The sequence below is a fragment of the Schistocerca serialis genome, chromosome 3 (genome assembly GCF_023864345.2).
Source record: "Schistocerca serialis cubense isolate TAMUIC-IGC-003099 chromosome 3, iqSchSeri2.2, whole genome shotgun sequence".
NCBI classification, from domain to species: Eukaryota; Metazoa; Arthropoda; class Insecta; order Orthoptera; family Acrididae; genus Schistocerca; species Schistocerca serialis.
The window spans coordinates 842,359,300-842,369,492 of NC_064640.1; the positions used below are offsets into that span (position 1 = coordinate 842,359,300).

The 10,193-nt window shown below is 44.9% G+C and overlaps 1 pseudogene; it reads left to right on the forward strand.

Annotated features, from left to right (window-relative positions):
- The first annotated feature begins 1,342 nt into the window (after positions 1-1,342).
- LOC126471760 (5S ribosomal RNA) lies at positions 1,343-1,460 on the forward strand (annotated as a pseudogene).
- Positions 1,461-10,193: the final 8,733 nt, after the last annotated feature.

Sequence of the window (10,193 nt, forward strand, 5' to 3'; positions counted from 1 at the left end):
TCCACGACGGCTGCGACAAGTGGAACATCAGCGACCTTGGCGGGTTAATGTATGATGCGGCATTATGGGAGGTAGGATAATTGGCCCCCATTTTATCGATGGCAGTCTAAATGATGCAATGTATGCTGATTTCCTAGGTAATGTTCTACCGATATTACTATAAGATATTTCACTGCATGACAGAATGGCTATATACTTCCAACATGATGCATGTCCGGCACACAGCTCACGTGCGGTTGAAGCGGTATTGAATAGCATATTTCACGACAGGTGGATTGGTCATCGAAGCACCATACCATGGCCCGCACATTCACTGGATCTGACGCTCCCGAATTTCTTTTCGTGGGGAAATTTGAAGGATACTTCCTATCATGATCCAACGAAAACGCCTGACAACATGCGTCAGCGCATTGTCAATGCATATGCGAGCATTACAGAAGGCGAACTACTCGCTGTTGCGAGGAATGTCGTTACACCTATTGCCAAATGCATTGAGGTTGACGGACATCATTTTGAGCATTTATTGCATTAACGATGTATTGACAGGTAATCACGCTGAAGCAGCATGCGTTCTCAGAAATGATAAGTTCACAAAGGTACATGTATCCCATTGGAACAACGGAAATAAAATGATCAAACGTACCTACGTTCTGTATTTTAATTTAAAAAACCTACCTGTTACCAACTGTTCGTCTAAAATTGTGAGGCATATGTTTGTGACTGTTACAGCGCCATCACAAAGCAAAAAAAGTGGTCCAACTAAAATATTCATATTTCTTTACGTGCTGCACGAGTATGTAATAAAATAGGGATTCGTATTCAAAAAACCGCAGTTGATATCCTTTTGACCTATGGCAGCGCCATCTAGCGGGCCAACCATAGCGCCATCTGGTTTCCCCCTTCAAGCTAGAGGAGTTTCGTTCTTTGTAGTTTTTTCGTTTGAAGCTTATTTCGTGAGATATATGGCCCGGTTACGATCGATGGACCACCCTGTATATTCGACTGACTCGAAGATTTTTGTCAAACAGAACCAACTACGTTATGTAATAGTAATAACGAGAATAAGAATGTATGCAACATCTTCACAGATGTTCGACTGAGTCGGTGGATTTTTGTGAGTTAGAACCATCAACGTTACAGTAGACGCTAAATATTCAACAGAAACGAGAGTAACATCGAATGGGCTCCAAAGCAGCCTGTGATGTCCTTAGTATACGTAGATTGTTCCCCAGATGTGGTCAGGAGCACTATCACATAATGTTGTTACAGGAACATCTCTGGACGACCATAAAGAAATGAAGGAAGACATGGAAAAAGTTTCCACTTGGTGTAATGAGTACAGGGCAAAGGTCTTGCCGCAGTGGATACACCGGTTCCCGTGAGATCACCGAAGTTAAGCGCTGTCGGGCGTGGTCGGCACTTGGATGGGTGACCATTCAGGCCGCCATGCGCTGTTGCCATTTTTCGGGGTGCACTGAGCCTCGTGATGCCAATTGAGGAGCTACTCGACCGAAAAGTAGCGGCTTCGGTCAAGAATACCATCATAACAACCGGGAGAGCGGTGTGCTGACCCCACGCCCCTCCTATCCGCATCCTCCACTGAGGATGACACGGCGGTCGGATGGTCCCGGTAGGTCACTCGTGGCCTGAAGACGGACTAATGAGTACAGCTGCTAGAAATGTCCACAACAAAAAGGAAGAATCCGGTACTATCCAATTACAGTATCAGTAATGAACATCTGAAGAATGTCTCAGAATTCAAGTACACTATGTGATCAAACATGTGCTGACACCACTTTGCAATGCAGAATCGATCAGTAGGTGGCAGGAGAGGGGAGGAGTATCGTCAGTAGAGAAGCGGTAACAGCGGATTGGATCGGTCAGGAGAGGTCAGTGACTACTAGTCATACGAGTAACAAATACATCGGGGACATTTCAACCCCTGTTAATCTGCTGAAGTCGATGTCTGGTGACGTGACTGTGAAGCAGAAACGCGAAGGAACAACTACAGCTAAACCGAGACCAGGCACACCGCGTGGATTGAAGAACAGGGACCGTCGATCATTGGGAAGGCTGGTTGTAAAAAATCAAATGAAATCAAGGGGACTATTAATCGGGGGTTCCAGACTGCTGCTAGTAGTTCAACTAATGTTCGTAGCGAAAGGGTTGAGCAGCTCCTCATAAGCCACACATTTGGGCAGTCATTGTTGAGTGTCGCATGTGGATGCGTAACGAGTGACACCGCTGGACAGTGAATGACTGGAAACGAGTGATTAAGAGCGGTGAATCACGCTAACACCTTGTGGCAATCCAATGGACGGGTTTGAATATCACGAATACCTGAAGAACGTTATTGCCATCTCGTGTAGCGCTAACAGTGAAGTATAGAGCAGGTGGTGTTACTGATAGGGCGTGTTTTTCTTGGTGAAGGTGTCGTCAGCTTGCAGCTCTTAAGAAAACGCTAGGCAGGGAAAGATACACTACTAGCCATTAAAATGGCTACACCACGAAGATGAGGTGCTACAGACGCGAAATTTAACCGACAGGAAGACGATGATGTGATATCAAAATGATTACCTTTTCAGAGCATTCACACAAGGTCGGTGCCGGTGGCGACACCTACAACGTGCTGACATGAGGAAAGTTTCCAACCCATTTATCATACACAAACAGCTGTTGATCGGCGTTGCCTGGTGAATCGTTGTTGTGATGCCTCGTGTAAGGAGGAGAAATGCGTACTATCACGTTTCCGACTTTGGTAAAGGTCGGATTGTAGCCCATCGCGATTTCGGTTTATCGTATCGCGACATTGCTGCTCGCGATGGGCGAGAGCCAATGTCTGTTAGCAGAATATGGAATCGGTGGGTTCAAGAGGGTAATACTGAACGCCGTGCTGGATCCCAACGGCCTCGTCTCACTAGCAGTCGAGATGACAGGCATCTTATCCGCATGGCTGTAAAAGATCGTGCAGCCACGTCTCGATCCTTGAGTCAACAGATGGGGACGTTTGCAAGACAACAACCATCTGCACGAACAGTTCGACGACGTTTGCAACAGCATGGACTATCAGCTCGGAGACCATGGCTGCGGTTACCCTTGACGCTGCGTCACAGACAGGAGCTCCTGCGATGGTGTACACGACGACGAACCTGGGTGCACGAATGGCAAAACGTCATTTTTTCGGATGAATCCAGGTTCTGTTTACAGCATCATGATGGTCGCATCCGTGTTTGGCGACATCGCGGTGAACGCACATTGGAAGCGTGTATTAGTCATCGCCATAATGGCGTATCACCTGGCGTGATAGTATGGGGTGCCATTGGTTACACGTCTCTGTTACCTCTTGTTCGCATTGTCTGCACTTTGAACAGTGGACGTTACATATCAGATGCGTTACGACCCGTGGCTCTACCCTTCATTCGATCCCTGCGAAACCCTACATTTCAGCAGGATAATGCACGACCGCACGTTGCAGGTCCTGTACGGGCCTTTCTGTATACAGAAAATGTTCGACTGTTGTCCTGGCCAGCACATTCTCCAGATCTCTCACCAATTGAAAACATCTGGTCAATGTAGGCCGAGTAACTGCCTCGTCACAATACACTATACTACAGTTCATCACGAGCAGTGACTGGTGCCGGTCAACTGCTGTTTGTGTATGAGAAATCGGTTGGAAACTTTCGTCATGTCAGGACGTTGTAGGTGTCGCCACCGGCGCCAAACTTGTGTGATTGCTCTGGAAAGGTAATCATTTGCACATTATAGCATCTTCTTCCTGTCGGTGAAATTGCGCGTCTGTAGCACGTCACCTTCATGGTGTAGCAATTTTAATGGCTAGTAGTGTATTAATGTCCGCTAATAACTTTCCGAGTCCGCCTCTGTACCTGACTGCTCAGCGCAGATGGCCACAATGCCGAGGACCCGGGTTCGTTTCCCACAACTGTCGAGGATTTTTTCCTCGGTAGGGGGTGTGGTACGGGGTGCACTCAGCCTCGTGATGCCAACTGAGGAGCTATTTGAGCGAGCAGTACGGCTCCACGGTCTGAAAAGTCTGGAAATCGGTCAGAAGTGTGGTGTGCTGAGCACGTACCTCTCTATACCGCATTCACTTGACGCCGGACGGCGGAGGACGACACAGCGGCCTGTAGACGTCACTTGAGAGTTCACGGTCATTTGCACGTTTTGCAGTTGCTTTTGATCGGATAGTGTGTTTAGAGCTGATAGTAAATTGCGATACAAAACTACTGAAACTTGGCGCCACGCGATCCGATTGGCCGCGGGATTGCCCTTTTGCCGTTCGTCGGTTGACGGGCAGGGCAATCCCACGACCAATCGGAGCGCGTGGCTCCAAGATTCCGTAGTTTAAAAATGGTGTGTTGTCGACCTTCACAACTTTAGTAATTTGGGTTCCTACTGGCATCAGCTATCCATGGTTAAAATTTCGTGATACAATTTATCTCCACGCTGTATAAGACAAGTGCCTGGCGCAGTTGTTAGATCGGTTACTGCGGCTACAATGACAGTTTATCAAGATTTAAGTGAGTTTGAGTTTCAACGTTGGGACACAGCGATGAAGTGGGAATTTTCTCGTACGATCATTTCACTAGTGTTCCGTGAATATCAGGAATCCGGTAGAACATTAAATCTCCGACATCGCTGCGGCCGGAAAAAGATCCTGCAAGATCGGGACCAATAAAGCCTGAAGAGAATCCTTCAATGTGGCAGAAGTGCCAACACTTCCGCAAATTGCTGCAGATTTCAATGCTGGGCCATCAACAAGTGTGAGCGTGCGAACCATTCAACGAAATATCATCGATATGGGCTATCGGAGCCGAAGGCCCACTCGTGTACCCTTGATGACTGTACGACACAAAGCTTTACACCTCGCCTCGGCCCGTCATCACCGACATTGGACTGTTGATGACCGAAAACGTGTTACTTGGTCGGACGAGTCACATTTCAAATTGTATCGAGCGGATGGACGTGTACGGGTATGGAGACAACCTCATAAATCCATGGACCCTGCATGTCAGCAAGGGACTGTTAAAGCTGGTGGAGGCTCTGTAATGGTGTGGGGTGCGTGCAGGTGGAGTGATATGAGACCCCTGATACGTCTAGATAGGACTCTGAGAGGTGACACGTACGTAAGCATCCTGTCTGGTCACCTGCATCCATTTATGTCTATTGTCCATTCCGGCCGACTTGGGTAATTCCAGCAGCATAATGCGACATCCCCCCACACATTCAGAATCGCTACAGAGTGGCTCCAGGAACACTCTTCTTAGTTTAAAAACTTCCGCTGGCCACGAAACTCCCCAGATGTGAACACTATTGAGCATATCTAGGATACCGTGTACTGTGCTGTTCAGAAGAGATCTCCATCCCTTCGTACTCTTGCGAATTTACGGGCAGCTCTGTAGGATTCATGCCGTCGATTCCCTATAGCAGTACTTCAGACATTAGTACTTCTGCGTGCTCGCGCGGGCGCTACACGATATTAGGCACGTGTACCAGTTCCTTTGGCTCTTCAGTATTTAAGAGACTTCGCAAGTTACGACACATAAAAATTTTCAGGAAAACTGAGCGTTTCGTCATTTACTTGTCGATAATTATAAATATGTTTGTTCTAATAATTATATTTAATTAAAAATAGTAAGTAGTCAAATAACAAGAAATTCGCTAAAACTACATGGAAATTTTAAATTATATTACGGCTCAAATGTCATATAAATTAAATAATATGACCATTAATGAAAGAAACATAGATTAAAAATTAAGTTTGAGAGGAGTCGAACCGTCGCCTCACAAATTTCAACCCTAACTGCTTTTTTTTAATCTAATTTTTTTCGTTAACGTTCGTTGCATTTATTTACCGTGGACGTCCCATGACACCCATAAACTTCATCGTTGACCCAGCCTCACATTTTTTCTTATTGTAAATGGGAGTTAACCCTCTGACCGAACACGCTGAGCTACCGTGCCGTCTAGCACTGAACTCTAACGTCTGGCCTCTACGCACAGATACATCAGTTACATGACAAACATCTACATCTACATCTACATCCATGCTCCGCAAGCCACCTGACTGTGTGTAGCGGAGGGTACCTTGAGTACCTCTATCGGTTCTCTTTTCTATTCCAGTCTCGTATTGTTCGTGGAAAGAAAGATTCTCGGTATGCCTCTGTGTGGGATCTAATCTCTCTGATTTTATCCTCATGGTCTCTTCGCGAGATATCCGTAGGAGGGAGCAATATACTATTTGACTCCTCGGTGAAGGTATGTTCTCGAAACTTCAACAAAAGCCCGTACCAACCTACTGAGCGTCTCTCTTCCACTGGAGTTTATCTATCATCTCCGTAACGCTTTCGCGTTTACTAAATGATTCTGTAACGAAGCGCGCTGCTCTCCGTTGGATCTTCTCTATCTCTTCTATTAAACCTATCTGGTACGGATCTCACACCTGTGAGCAGTATTCAGGCAGTGGGCGAACAAGTGTACCGTAACTTACTTCCTTTGTTTTCGGACTGTATTTCCTTAGGATTCTTCCAATGAATCTCAGTCTGGCATCTGCTTTACCGACGATTGATTTTATATGGTCATTCCATTTTAAATCACTCCTATTGCCTACTCCCAGATAATTTATTGAATTAACTGCTTCCAGTTGCTGACCTGCTATATTGTAGCTAAATGATAAAGGATCTTTCTTTCTATGTATTCGCAGCACATTACACTTGTCTACATTGAGATTCAATTGCCATTCCGTGCACCGTGCGTCAATTCGTTGCAGACCCTCCTGCATTTCAGTACAATATTTTGTGAATGGCAACGGTCCTACGACAGTCCCCTGCGGCACACCTGAAATCACTCTTGCTTCGGAAGACTTCTGTCCATTGAGAATGACATGCTGCGTTCTGTTATCTAGGAACTCTTCAATCCAATCACACAATTGGTCTGATAGTCCATATGCTCTTACTTTGTTCATTAAACGACTGTGGGGAACTGTATCAAACACTTTACGGAAGTCAAGAAATACGGCATCTACCTGGGAACCCGTGTCTATGGCCCTCTGAGTCTCGTGGACGAATAGCGCCCGAGCTGCGTTTTACACGATCGTCTTTTTCGAAACCCATGCTGATTCCTACAGAGTAGATTTCTAGTCTCCAGAAAAGTCATTATACTCGAACATAATACGTGTTCCAAAATTCTACAACTGATAGACGTTAGAGATATAGGTCTATAGTTCTGCACATCTGTTCGACGTCCCTTCTTGAAAACGGGGATGACCTGTGCCCTTTTCAAATCTTTTGGAAAGCTACGCTCATCTAGAGACCTACGGTAGACCGCTGCAAGAAGGGGGCAAGTTCCTTCGCGTACTCTGTGTAAAATCGAACTGGTATCCCATCAGGTCTAGCGGCCTTTCCTCTTTTGAGCGATTTTAATTGTTTTTCTATCCATCTGTCATCTATTTCGATGTCTACCATTTTGTCATCTGTGCGAAAATCAAACGCGTAAAACTTCTCTTGTGATTTTCTCGGAATATCCAGAGTAGTGCATCTTACTACTTTCACATTATGTTGTTTTAATGGCCTACTAAAGGTGTACACATTTTGAAGTAAATCCGTGATCCCAAAGTCGTGGCCTCTCCTTGTGAATCTGAACCTGAAACACACCCGCATGAGTGTCCGTGTAAATATAAATAATATAAGAAATACACTGCTTGATATCTTAAAAGAATTGGGACTCGATGCTAAAACAACTGCAATAATTAAAGGCACTTTGACAAATACAAAATCGAAAGTAAAATTTAGGGGAGAGCTCTCAAAATCGTTTGAAATAAAGTCAGGTGTTCGACAGGGAGATGGTCTGTCATCTCTGCTTTGCAATTGTGTCTTGGAGAAGGTAGTTCGAGAATGGAGGAAGGCCATCAATACTAAAGGGATTCAACTAGGGAGAAATCCAAACAAGATCACTGTCGACTGTTTAGCCTTCGCAGATGACATGGCATTGATTACAGATTCACTAGACAATGCCCAAGAGCAAATAAGAGAACTACAAAAACAAGCAGCCAAAGTAGGACTACAAATATCCTATGAAAAAACAAAGTTTATGACAAACATCTGTGATGCTCCTCAAAATATTGCAGTTGACAACAACACAATACACAAAACAGATTCCTTTAAATACCTAGGAGAGTGGATTACATACAATGCCAAAGAAAAGATAGCTATAGAAACTAGAGTGCACAAAATGGAAAGAGTGTTTCATATGACCAAAAACGTTTATAATAAAAAATCCTTGTCCTGGAACACGAAATTAAGACACTACTAAACAGTGGCCAGACCTGAAGCTCTCTATGCGGCAGAAACACTTAAACTAACAAGAAATGGAGATCTTGAGAAACTAGAGAAGGTCGAAAGAAGAATTTTAAGGAAAATACTGGGAGCTAAAAGAAACGATAATGCTGAATACAGGTTAAGACCAAACAGAGAGCTATATCTGGAAACGGAGAAACTAACTGATGTAATGAGGAAGAGGAGACTACAGTTTTTTGGACATATAGTCAGAATGGATAACAACAGACTAACCAAGCGGATGTTCACATTACTCAATAGCTACAAATCCGAGCCAGCATGGTTCATAGAGACTGAAAAGGACATTGAAAATGCTGGAGTTACAATAGACACAATAGAAAACAGAACACATTTCAGAAAGGCAGTTCAAAAGGCAGAATTTCAGGAGAGAAAGAAAATAACTAGACGAAAGTGGACTCAAGAAGAAAGGGAACAACACTCTAAAAGGATGAAGGAAATTTGGAAACTGAAGAAATCTAACACAATGAAGAGTAGCCAAATTTGATTCATCGTACCCTCCAAATGGGTTATTCGAAAGAAAAAAAAAAAAAAGAAATTATGCTTAGGCCCTTTTGCCGTCCACAACTCTGAAATACACTGGACGTCCAACGTGCACTAGTGCCAGTTGGTTTTTATTAACATCTACGAGCGTTTTAAAAGTTACCTCCACCCAAGCTGGAGTCGTACACCACAGGTTGTTTCCGTCTTGCTAGTGAAATGCCTCAACAAAAATAGACGTTCTCCTACAATTCCAGGCTCTTGAGGCCTTATTGAAGATCATTTCATACAAACAAGAATAACAACTAGAATATAGCTGTGACATAGCAATGGAAGTTTCTAGGCAATGTAAAATATATACTTACATCGAGATCCAGGTAACTGGAGATGACATATGGTTTGTGGGTCTCTCAACTGCGCGCTCATCAGCGCCCGTACAAAGTCCCGATTTTTGCACACTCCAATGTTTTACGCAGTCCAATCTAGTCACTATCACGAATGATGATGATGACAACACAAACATCTAGGCCCCAAGCAGAGAAAATCCCCAACCCGGCCGGGAATCGAACCCGTGACCCCATGATCCACAGACAGCAACGCTAGCCACTAGACCACGAGCTGCGGACGAGATCCAGTTAACTGTATTTATCATCCAGTAGCTTGGTGTATGAACAACACAATAACGATTTTCCTGCCAGTAAAGTTCACTATGTCTTCTCTAAGCAGCCATTTGACTCAGATCTTACAACACTGGCCACTTGCGGCTCTCGATAGAACTTCGTGCGAAGAGTGTAAAGTTACCCAGTTTGTGTTAAATAACGCCGGTTGAGTGTATGATAGCACGAGACAGGATTCTTATAGGTCGATATTGTCCTGTTCGGCCCTCTCTGGATTCAGAAAATGTTCGACTGCTGCCCTTGCCAGCACATTCTCCAGATCTCTCACCAACTGAAAACGTCTGGTCAATGGTGGCTGAGCAACTGCCTCGTCACAATACGCCAGTCACTACTCTTGATGGGCAGTGGTATCGTGTTGAAGCTGCATGGGCAGCTGTACCTGTACACGCCATCCAAGCTCTGTTTGACTCTGTGGTGTCACCGACAGACACTACACTTGCTAGGTGGTAGCCTTTAAATCGGCCGCGGTCCGTTAGTATACGTCGGACCCGCGTGTCGCCACTATCAGTGATTGCAGATCGAGCGCCGCCACACGGCAGGTCTAGAGAGACTTCCTAGCACTCGCCCCAGTTCTACAGCTGACTTTGCTAGCGATGGTTCACTGACAAAATACGCTCTCATTTGCCGAGACGATAGTTAGCATAGCCTTCAGCTACGTCATTTGCTA